This window comes from Aythya ferina, assembly GCF_964211825.1.
Source record: "Aythya ferina genome assembly, chromosome: 1".
In the NCBI taxonomy this organism is placed as follows: Eukaryota; Metazoa; Chordata; class Aves; order Anseriformes; family Anatidae; genus Aythya; species Aythya ferina.
In genome coordinates, this window is record NC_140296.1 from 55,123,721 (window position 1) to 55,135,742 (window position 12,022).

The following is a 12,022-nucleotide window of genomic DNA, read 5'->3' on the forward strand; positions in this document are numbered from 1 at the left end:
GTAGGAGGATCATTGTCTTTTATTGAATGTTTAAAGAGTTTGCTGCAGTGTGCTGCATACCGTATGTGTTGCCTGGGGGAGTCGGGGAAACAAGATTTCTCCGGTGATTACCTGCTGTCGGGGCGCAGTATGCGGATTTTATGCTAACTTGTTTTTCTAGGGGAGTTCAGTCACAACATAAGCAGCTCTTTTCAGAAATAGACCGTGAGTATATGCACATTAAAAATAACGCGAGCAAAAATAAAGAAATAGGTCAGTGTGTTTCAGAAGTACGGCACCCTAATTGGATTTTTAGCTGGGCTGCCGCCTGGCAGTGCTTCCTAGCTCTAATAAAGAGAATGAGTCAACCTGGAAATCTGTGAAGTTTCTAGCAGATATGTCTGAAGATTTACGTGAATTAGGATGGCTCTTATAAATAATTCCCTATCGGAGGCTTTAACTAAAGCCAGGACGGTCTGCCTGGGGCTTGAAGGAGCTGCACGGTGAGATTACAGTATTTTACTCCATTACAAAAGTCTAGGCATTTTAGACTGCGCAGTGATTCCTTGTGTTCCCGAAGGCAAGCTGTTAGAGTTTTTCGTATTGTAGTTCAGTCGAGCATTTCCCCTGCCATTTCCAGGTCTTTGTCTCGGCAACAAAACAGGACCTTTACGTGAAAACAAGGATAACAAGGTTAATAATACGTACTGCAATTATCTGATCCTTCTGCATTTTTAATGAGAGAACACACAGCTAGCAGAATAATTTAATGAGCAGGCTGGCTTTTGCAGCAATGATTTCACTGCTGAGACGCATCAACTTTCTTGCCGAGGAGGAGCCTCGGGAAGCAATGGAGAAGATTTATGTTAAGTGCTCTGGAGAGAAGGAAAAGGATTATTTAGACAGAAGACTGTAAAATTTTGGAGGGATAGAATTATTACTCATTATTATTACTTGTTAGGTGTTGGAAGCAAACTTTGCCACTGTATTGCTGGAAGGGTCTGAGGACATTGCCTCATCCTGTGACGTGCTAAAGCCTCTTCAACTTTCTCAGGCTGCCATATGCGCTGATGGTGCTCAGTACCAGTCAGGATCCCACCTAATTAGCTACCCAAATTACCATGCTGTCTTCAGCTGCATTGATAGTGATATCATCATAATACATAACAAAGTTTAAAAAATAAAATAAAAACTTCTTCATGAAGATTAACAGTTGGTGAAGCCATAATACCCTTGAACACTATGTATAAATATTTGTATTCAGATAAGATGTGGGTGGAAAAAAAATCAAGTGTGTGAGCTAAGGAGGACTGAAGATCAATGTCTCCAAGAAGGAATAAGGTAAACGAACCTTTTACTGACTAGAAGACTTTAAATGGTGTTAAAGAAAAAAGAAACCTTTCAATTTAAGCCAATTTAAAAGGGTTTCATTAAATAGGTCCTGCTAGACCAAGCGTCCCCCTTGTCCCACCCCATTCATCCCTCACCTTTTCAAGGAGAGGTACAGGACATGGGCTCAAAACTTCTGATGTCATCACCCAGCTCCTCACAGCTGACTTTTTTCTGCGGAGGTTGATTCAAATTCCTCGTTACCTGGCTAAATGCTCGCTGAAGACCTGGAGCTGGGATGTTGACACATCTTCAGTTTATGAATCAGTAATTTACAAACACCGAGCTCTTCGAAGTTATAGCAACCTCGTGTGTCTTCTGAGGATTTCAAGCTGCTAACAAGAGAAACATATGTCAGGATGTAGAACATTATTATTAATGGAGTATGAGTATGTACATTTTGCTGTTGCTGTTGATGTTCAAATGTAGTGTTTGTGTGCAAAGTATGCTAAGCATGTGCAGCAAAGATTGATAATTAGAAGTCAATCTTATTCATGTTATGAAGTGTGAGGTTTTGTTTTTTTTTTACTTTTGCAAATAAAACTATTTTCATGCACAGCTTTTACACAGAAAAAATTTCAGCCTCGTTTTTCAAGACTGCCTTTTTCAGATGATTTAAGTGGCTGGTTGTGTGTTGTTTTTTTTTTTTTTTTTTTTTTTATCTTTGAGATGGCACTATAGAGAATTATCATTCTTATGTCTAACTGTCCAAGTGAAAGCTTGCATTCCTCACTCAATCATATAGCTTGTAACAGCAGACCAGGTGGAATACACAATCAGTCAACAAAGGGATTTAAAGAAAAATCTTGCCTGCTCAAGGTACGCTTTTTTATGGTGGGTTTTCATCTTGGAGGGCAGAGATAGTAACAAATACTCTGAATTATCTTTTTATGTAACTAGTTGGTAATAAAATTATTTTGGGCCAGATTCTGGTACCTCTTTTCATTTAATAATATCTTTCCTGCTCAATTTCTCTATGGACTCTATCACAGCTATTTGTACAGTAATACCTTACTGTGTTCAGTCTGTCTTTTTTTCAGGGAATAAATTACTCCGTATTGAATTAGTTTCTTCGTTTTCCTAAGGTAGTATTTACTAGTGAGTTACTAGTCCTGAAGTATAGTGTTGCGACTACAGATTGTTTATAAAGGAAGATCAAGTTCTTTATTTGTAAGCATGTATTTTACAAAACTCTAAAATAACCATATGCTAAAAATATATATATGTTTTCTTGAGTAAGAGAAGTAGCTACTAATATTATATAGGATTTCAGGCACTCAGGTCTGGTAAGTCATCTCAGCTGTGGATGAATGTTCTTCTCTGTTGCTCGCAAGTATGTCAGGAATAAGCTGCACTGTGTTTATTTGTAAAAAGCTCTGTAAAATGTTCACTTTTTATAGTATTGAGAGATGAGAAAAAGACTTAGTGTTCAAATGAAATTCCTCATTAGTAATTACACATATGGTTTGATTTCTTAAATCGTTAGTGAGACACATTGCTAAGGTTTAAATTTCAAATAACAGCTATTGATGATATCTTGCTCTCCAGAGTTACTGGAAATTTCTTTGACTTTAAGGAGTCTTTTTATCTTTCAGAGAAGAAATGCTTTTTTTTAAAGCTCAATGACTTTCTACTTTCTTTGTGAGTAAAAACACATAGCTCTTTACAAAAGAGAATATAATCTCTTGCAAGAATTTATTGGTATGTTTGCTTTTTAAAACCATTTTCCAGCCTTTGGTTGTGAAGCTAATTTGATATGTTGTGTTTAGCATAATGCGTTATGGTTAACTAGTGTGAACTAGTGCTATGTAACTTGTCTGTAAAGGCTGAAAGTATAGCCTGAGGAAATTAAAACTCATTTTAAGAGGGTGTCAGTGGTGAAAACTAGTTCAAATCATGGTAGTATTATCTGTTTGACTAATTAAACTAATCTTTTTATAGAAAATTCTTATATTCTTATGCAGTGACAGTTGTTGGTTATTGATGTGTGGAGCCCAAAGTCTCCTTTTAAAAACAAACTTTTCAGCTCTGTTTGGGGCAGAAGATGCTTGAGGAGAAAGGAATGACGCATCATCTTCCTAGAATTTGCCAATGTCTTAATCTCCCCATGTATGTGTGTGTATCTATATCTATAATAAGGTATATAAAATTTTTAGTTCAGTATTTTGGGCACACTGAAAAAGGAAAGTTTGGGACTGTGAAAATTTAAGAGTGTACCCACCAGGAGATTAAATGTGAAATTCATTGTAACCAGTGCAAAGAAATACAAAGTAGGCAGAAGTAAGCAGAGGGCTTTTTGTGCTAGTGCTTGTTTCTAACACTGCTGAGAGATGCCAGTGTTCAGCTGGCTGCTGTTACAGAACACCTGTAGGATTCCTGGAGGTGTAAGTCTGGCAAAGGGTCTGGTGGGCTTGTGATATCGTCAACATGACAATTTAGAGCTCAGCTGTACTTCTGGTAAATTAAGGAGACACACGCGCTTTTTTTCCTTTCCTCCTATTTTTATATGTAGATGTATGCAAACAAACGTGTAATACACATAAAATTATCATCTTCCATTGTTGTGATTTTTGAAACACAAAGAAATACATAATGAGACAGGAGGGTTTTACTGGTGCGGTTCTTGGATGAAGAAATCAATCAAGTAGGAACAGATGGCTTATATCAGAGTCTATTACTCTTTTTTATCTAGGTTAGATCAATAATTTTTAGACATTTCTGAGTGGATGATGCATGCCATTTGAAGAATGTCTGGGTAGTGCACATTTTTGAACTTGTAAGCAGAGACATGAGCGGTAGCAAGGTTCATATGGTGGTAAAATCTTTCCTCCTGCAGAGAGTACAGCACTTTGAACAACAGGGAGAATTAGAGAATACAGGTAAGGAAAAATACGGACATGTTTTCCCTCTAGAGTTTTATGTAAGGAAGCTTGGACTTTGAAGTGCCTATTATTTTTTTTCCTCTTTCTGAGGATTCTGAAGGCAAATTTTCAATGCTTTTTGGGTGTGATCACTTTTAAGAGATAGGCCTAGGAAATATTCTTTTCACCTCCATCTAAGATTCTCTCCTATCCAGGCTGAATTATTATTATTTTTTTTTCAGAAACTGAGGATTTTTATCCGTTTTCAATCTTCAGGTGTGTATACCAAAAGGCTTGAAATCTCACCCCCCCACACCCACTTCCTGAATCTGTAGTGATTTTTTATTTTACGGCAAGTATTTTATAAGCATTTATTTTTGGGTAGTGTCTGGAACTTAGTCTAAAACGAACCTTAAATTGGAAAGAGACAAGATAAGATTTCCACTTACTTTCAAGAGCTTGGAATATGATTTTCAATAAATGAATTGAAGTGTGTTGGTTTTCTGCTTTTAACGCATTCAGCTAGCAGCAATCAGTCGGAGACTCTGCTTGACGTTGAGGTGGGGGAAGTGACTGCCCTGTAGAATATCAAAGCCTAGTTTTAGTCCATTTTTTGTTTCCTTATTCATTCTCCCTTTTTAGGTGTTTTTTTTTTTTTTTTGGTGCCGTTATCATACATAAATATTTCACTCCTACAACTGTGCTGGTTTGTAAACAGACACCTATGGCTATCCTTCCTTTCCCACATCGGTAGCTGGCACATGTGTATGTGGGTGCCCAGTTAATGATTTAGGACTTCAGCAGAGCCTTGCGTTTTATTTATTTAAAAGGTTGCCATTACAATTATGGGATTTCCCTGGCAGCTGCATTCACTGGTAGCACATTTTCCCTGCCTCTTGTTGCTCTGCAAAGAGCAATATTGATTTTCCTACCTCACCTTCCTCCACCCACAGTCCAAAAGGAGGGTCCAGGGCCCCAAGGCAGGAGGTCCCCAAGCTGGAAGGTGGGCTGCTGGCCAGACACCATCGCAAAGCGGGGACGAAGAAATGCTCTCTGCGGCCCGAGGAGCAAGGCGGGGAGCTGCAAGGCGAACAGGAGCTTGGCGGTGACGGTGGTTTTGAGCAGACCTTTCTCTGTCGCGAGGTTTCTGTGCCAGAGGACACTTGTGTGTGGGCCGCTTGTGCTACCGCTTGCAGTGCTGCAGTCCTTATTGAGATGCTAAACATGCGCCGGCAGCACGGTGCGCCGCTGTCCTGGAGCGGTAGAACATGCATTTAAAAACTTTTTTTTTTTTTTTTTTTTTTTTTTGCTTCACGGGCATTTTTTCAGGTCCCTTGTGTATTTCAGTTCCCCTCTGCTAATCCTGGGGCATGCTTCCAGTCTGGATTGCTTTATTTCTTTAATTTTGAAGGATAAGGAAATGCCAAAAAAAAAAAAAAAAAATTTCTTTGCCACAGTGAGCAAGGCATGAAAGCCTTTGAAAGTAGCTACACTGAAGTGTTTAGAAAGGCAGCATTTTTTCTTTTTACCTTGTTGTGTTTTTTGTTTTTTTTTTAAAGACCTCATTTAATGCTCAGGACTTTGCGCGGTGAGGCCACTTTCAAAGGTTTTGCAATCCACAGCCGCAGCTCTTTGAAGTGGAAACGCCGGCAGGGGACACGCCAGCAGCTTAATCCTCAGTATAAAACGTCCGAAGTGGTAAAAAGCCCCAGCATACATCTCATGGGGGGAAGCTTCAGAGTGATACCTGGAATTAAATCCATCTCACAGACCTGGACTTCACCCATGGAGCTGGAAGTGGTTGGACTCTTGTAGACCATGAGGCGTTTGAGGCATCCAGCCCCCATTCTCTCTCTCCCATTGTTTTTCCACTCTCTCTCTGTCCTCCCTTCTCTCCCCAGTCTCTTGAGGAGCAAGGCCCAACAGCTGAAGGGTGAAGGAGCGTGGCCTGAGAACAAATGCCCGCTTCTGCCCGTTTTTTACCTTCCCAAGCTGCTAGATGCTTCCTATGCAGAGCAGAGCACGTGGCCCACGCTGCCATTCTCTGTGGAGATTTTTCTGCAAAGGATGGTCTGTAGCTTTGTGGTACCTCCAGGAGATAAAGCCGTGCCTTTACGTTCCGAATCATTCTTTGGAGGTACCCACCTCTCCATTGGCACTGAGGGTGATTAAGGATATTGTGTTTTTCAGTGAGCGGTGCCGCATTTATGTGCCTGAAGATAGGTGGCACGAGTCCACGGTCTCTGAAATCTGTGTTTGAAATAAGAGATGAGAGTGTTGACTTTCTCATGGGAGGGCTCAAGGATCAGCGTGTCCCCACGGGTCTGTTGCCAGCCCTAGTTGCAGAACTAGGCTGCTTGTAGGGAGTTGCAGTCCCAAAGCAGAGAAGGCAAAGGGGTGAGCTGAGGACAGGAATGTGTACCTTGACAGGCATGTGACTTCAGCTTTTAGTCACCGGGGCTTAGAGACTTTCTGAGGAGAAGTTTCCATCTGAGCCATTGTATTTAGTAGCCTTTTCATAATGCTGACGGTGCTATTGCTCTTGTCCCTCTCTTTCCCATCTCAGTTGTGGGCTCCCTCATCTCAGAGGGGTGACAATATCTTTCCTCTGTAGTAGTGTTTTGTTTGAACTTGATGTTATATGTATGTTATTTATTACTTTTGTTGTTGTTTTTCCCCTCATCCACATTATTTTGTCTGTTTTTATGTTAAATTCTTATGTCATTTTGTCATCCAGTGTACTCATTATCATGAGATCCTTTCGTAACTCCTCACAGTTAGCTCCAGGAATGATTTCACAGTATATAATGTTAATGGCAAACTCTCTTTCAATGTTTATGGATATATTGCACAGCAGAGGAAGACAACCGTTAGTAAACTCCTTCATTGCAAAAATCGTAGCAGATAAGTAAAAGTGTGCTATTTAGCCATGTGAACTTGCTGAGTTTGGAGGCCTTCCATAGAGTTTATTGACCCAGAACTTCTGCTGACTTCAGTCTTCATGCCGTCTGCAAGTACTTTGCATTTTTAGCTACCTCTTTTAATTAAATTTTGTTTGACATCCATAACATTCATCAAAACATAACATCATCATAACATAATGTCATGAGAATTAGGTCCCACAAAAATCATCAGGTTACAAAGATGACAGATTCATTTGCTTTCATTTTGCTTAATTCCGAGCTTTTTAGGATTTGTGTTTCTTTAAGTCTTACCCACAGCTGTCAGATTTGTACTTTTTATTAAAAACAGTTCTTGTAAACATGTTTGTAGGTGATAAGGCTTTATGAAATGCACTTGATGTTTTTAAGGCTTCCAGTAAAATGGGTGAGAGTTAGCTGTGCTGCAGTAGAATAGCACAGTAGATCCTTGAACTTGAGGATTCCTGTGAGGGGAATCAATATAAGTTATTTTCTTAAAGATAAATGAAATTAAAGCGGCCTAAGTAGCAATGGTCTGCTTTGGTGAAGATAGGTAGCTGTATCTCAGTCCTCTTGGCCTTCGGACACCAAAAAGCTAACATACTTTTCACTAGAGGGAAAGGTAAATCTGATGGTTTTCATCTTTAGAGTAATTCATCTGGAGGTAAAAATTATTGCCTGAAAGTTGAAACTTCAGAAAGAGCAGACAAGTTTCTGCTCTTCTGATTCAAAAATACTAAACATTTATATTTGTGTGCCTTTAATTGTCTTCAGTGCTTCACTTATGAAATTTAGATTCTTCAGATTTTTCATAGAGACCTTTCTCATCAAGTGAGTATGTAGCAATAATAAAGCCAGAGAAGGGAAGAAAAAAAAAAAAAAAGGCCTTAAAATTGTGGATTTCAATCTAACATTACAAAATTATAATTTAAAAAAAAAAATAACTGAAGATATATATTAAGTGGGCTTTGTTTCTAAAAAAAAAAAAAAATCCAACTACATGAAACTATAATATCATTATACCTTTAGTCTCTCCCTTTTCTGACTTCTCAGAGTACAATAGTGCTTATTTTTTTGGTAGTGGACGGGCAATTCTGTTCAGTTCCTGTGAAGTGATTCCATGGTTACTGCTATTTCAGATGATGGACAGAGGGATAAACCTGGAGAAGGACATTTCAAATAGTTTTTTCAGGATTTCTAAAGTCTATGTGTTGTAATAGAGTAGCTATCTCTGTAAAATCCAAATATTGGTAATGTATACTTTGCAGCACACAAAGTTGCACAGGATTACTTGAGGGCATACTTTTGACTGAGAGGGAGCTAGTTGACTTGTTGTTTTTTTTTTTTTTTCCCCAGTCTGGTTTGATTTTATGTCCTACTTGCTATGTCCTGGAAATGATGTATGAAATGAGAAGAACTCCTATCAAGTGTCACAGGCCTGTGTGTGTACACAGGCTGGAGGTTAGAAGAGATAAAATCTCTTATTTACAAGCTAAGAAAACATTGCATAAAAATAAAGCGCATTCAAGAGAGAAATCTGTTAAGTCATTTTTGCAAAGTTGTTTTCTGAGATAGAAATGTGTAAGCATAATCACAGCAGTCCATTTTTTATGTTTATAAATGGACAGCATTTTACCTCTGAGTGATGTTTTTGGTGTTGTTTAATTGACCAAATCCTGAATATTTTTTGTGCTATTTGTTGACCTTGTCAAATAGAAAATATTCTTCAGGGAAAGAAATGCTAGGAAAAAAAAATGATACCTTTAAAAACAGTGCTGTCTATCGAAGTGAGATTTACACAAGTTTAAAGGAAAATTTTTGCATTACGGTTTTAACGCAGAAATTATGCCAGGCAGTACAAAACATAGAGTGTAAACCAAAATGTTGATTTAAATAGCCATTTGTGACTAAGCTTGAAGTACAACAAATGAATTAAACCTTTGAAAAGGCCAAAACTGTTTAGACTTATTTTAAACAGTCCAAATCTTCTTCTGCAATTCGAGCAGAAAACATGCTCTTGCCAAAATCCAGTTGCTTGTACTTAGTGTCACAAGCACATCCATTCTTCGGAAATACTCAGGAACACCAAGCTGCGCTTAGCAGTCCCCAGCAGGAGAGAGAAATCTCTGCAGTTACAGGTAAACAGAGATAGTAGGCAAAGGTCTGGAAAAGTGCTCCATCAAAACATTTCTGGGAAATGTATTCAGTGGAAATTTTCACTGAAAACATACTGCAGCTCCTTGTTTTGGTAGGATGAAAGAACTCTTATTCAACTTTCCTATCAAAACAGAATTTATGATGTGTTCCTGAGTAACTGTGTGCTTGTCCATGATAACATTTAAGTTACAATAAAGTGGTTCAGGCATATGAAAATAAAGTGCTCAGATGGAATTGTTTCAATATTGCTAAAAATACTTTTACTTTTCCCCCTGATATTTTCCCCTTTCAGTCTAAGGAAGCATTGAGATACTGAGATTTCCTTCAGGAAAGTTTTCAACAAATCCTAGTAAGAGTAGGAAGGACTTCTTCCTATTGCTCTATTTCCATATAAAATAGCTGAGTTAAAATAGAGATGGATTTTCATTTCAATATTGATAAAAACTTGCAGTCTGATTTGAAGCAGGGTTTAGAAACTAAATAGCCTTGGACTGGCACTGTCTGCCCAGTCAGTACTACTACCCGTATCCATGCCCATTTCAATTTGTAAGCCAGCAGAAATATAAAGAAAGACTGTACATTTGAAATTGTTTTTACAACGAGCTTTGTTTACTTTTGGAAATCTGAATGTTGTTTATCATAGAACAGTGTGGGTTGGAAGGCACCTTAAAGCCCACCCAATTCCAACCCCCCTACCATGAGCAGGGACACCTCCCCCCAGCCCAGGCTGCCCAAAGCCCCATCCAGCCTGGCCTTGAGCACCTCCAGGGATGGGGCATCCACAGCTTCTCTGGGCAGCCTGTGCCAGGGCCTCACCACCCTCACAGTGAGTGAAGGATTTCTTCTGAAATCTAATCTAAATCTGCACTCTTTCAGTTTAAAGCCATTCTCCCATGTCCCATCGCCACACTCCCTGACAAAGAGTTCCTTCATGTCTTTTCTGTAGGCCTCCTTTAGGCACTGGAAGGCCAATGTAAGATCATCCCAGAGCCTTCTCTTCTCCAGGCTGAACAACCTCAGCTCCCTCAGCTTGTCTTTATAGGAGAGGTGCTCCAGCCCTTTGACCATCCTTGTGGCCTTCCTCTGGAGTCGTTCTAATGTGTCCATGTCCTTCTTGTGCTGGGGGCCCCAGAGCTGGATGCATCACTCGAGGCTGCAGTCTCACAAGAGCAGAGTAGAGGGGGAGAATCACCTCCCTCAACCTGCTGGCCACACTTCTGATGTTCCTCAGAAATCCAACCATATCCTGGGCTGCAAGTGCATGTTGCTGGCTTGTGTTGAGTTTCCCATCAACCAACACCCCCGAGTCCTTCTCAGGGCTGCTTTCAATCCATTCTCTGTCCACCTTGTATCTGTGCTTGGGATTGCCTCAAATCAGGTGCCAGACCTTGCAGTTGACCTTGTTGAAATTCATGAGGTTCACAGAGGCCCACCTCTCGAGCCTGTCCAGGTATCTCTGGATGGCATCCCTTCCCTCCAGCATGACATACCTCATGTCTTGGTGTCATTGGCAAGCATGCTGAGAGTGCACTTGATCCCACTGTCCATGTTACTGACATAGATCAGAGAGGTTGTTGTTGCCCAGAGTGGTCGTGGAAGCCCCATCTCTGAAGATGTTCAAGACCAGGTTGGATGAGACCCCGGGAAACCTGATCTAGTGGGTGATACCTCTGCCAATTTCACCACAGCTGACTGCCACAGCTTCTCGAGTATGATGGATAGTGGCATGGGCTTCTCGAGTATGATGGATAGTGGCATGGCAACTGAATCCACCAGTTCCCTCAGGACCCTCGGATGCATCTCATCAAGTCCCATGGACTTGTGCACCTTTAGGTTCCTTAGGCAGCCTCAAACCTGATCTTTTCACACAGTGTCCCCCTTACCTGTTGTAGACAGTTAAACTATGCACGTGGCAGAAAACTTGAGTGCAAATTTACCTGATGGCGTTGTTATTGGCCAGTGAACTTCCTCAGCTTCCTCCTGTGTATCCTTCTTGTCCGTTGTTTTAAGTGCTTTATCTCCCATTACTTATATAAATATATATCTATGTTTGTTTATTTATTTTTTTCCTACAATGAAGCTGGGTTAAAAAGTAACTATCTTCAAATGCCAACAGGTGATGAGATTTTTGGACCAAGATCAAAATGACCCATTTTTATTGGGTCAGCACTTCCTAATCAGTGCTCAGGCAAAAACAAAGGTCAGTACTGCGTATCAACCCCCAAATTCATCATCCAAGAGATCAGAGGAAAAAAAATGACAAATGTTTACTATGGGAGGTGGTACCTGCAGACAGTTGATGCACAGTTCTTCCAGTTGTAACTCCTTCCTTTTGGTTCAGGATTAAATAGAGGTTTTCAATGATTTCCTAGAAAACAGAAATTCACCAGAAACTTGCAAGTACTCTGAGAAAAGCTCTTTGTTTCTTTGCTAGCAGTTGCAAAACCAATTCTTGAGGAAGGGCATTCTCTCTTTAAACTCATGATGCACTGACAACAGAATAGTAATTCATAAATGCAAATTTATTTAAATATACATTTCTACTATGTAATGTCAAATACAACACAGGTAGCCTCTGATTATTTTTTAATGTGGACAAATAAATGACATGAATTTTGAAAAGAAAAAGTCTTTTACTGACATTTTCACATTGAGCATAATTAGATATTTCCTTTATTCATCTTAGAGGACCAAAGATAATCTTTATGCTAAAAA

The 12,022-nt window shown here is 39.6% G+C and overlaps 1 protein-coding gene and 1 long non-coding RNA gene across 12 annotated transcripts in view; one reads left to right on the top strand and one right to left on the bottom strand.

Annotated features, from left to right (window-relative positions):
- Nucleotides 1–12,022, top strand: part of MBNL2 (muscleblind like splicing regulator 2) — a 108,402-nt gene that overhangs the window by 16,599 nt on the left and 79,781 nt on the right. The window lies entirely within an intron of this gene.
- Nucleotides 5–6,338, bottom strand: LOC311430333. Its single transcript, XR_014688703.1, has 4 exons — nucleotides 5,162–6,338; nucleotides 4,679–4,807; nucleotides 1,467–1,703; nucleotides 5–646 (listed from the first exon to the last, which is right to left on the bottom strand). It is a non-coding gene; the product is annotated as an uncharacterized lncRNA (long non-coding RNA).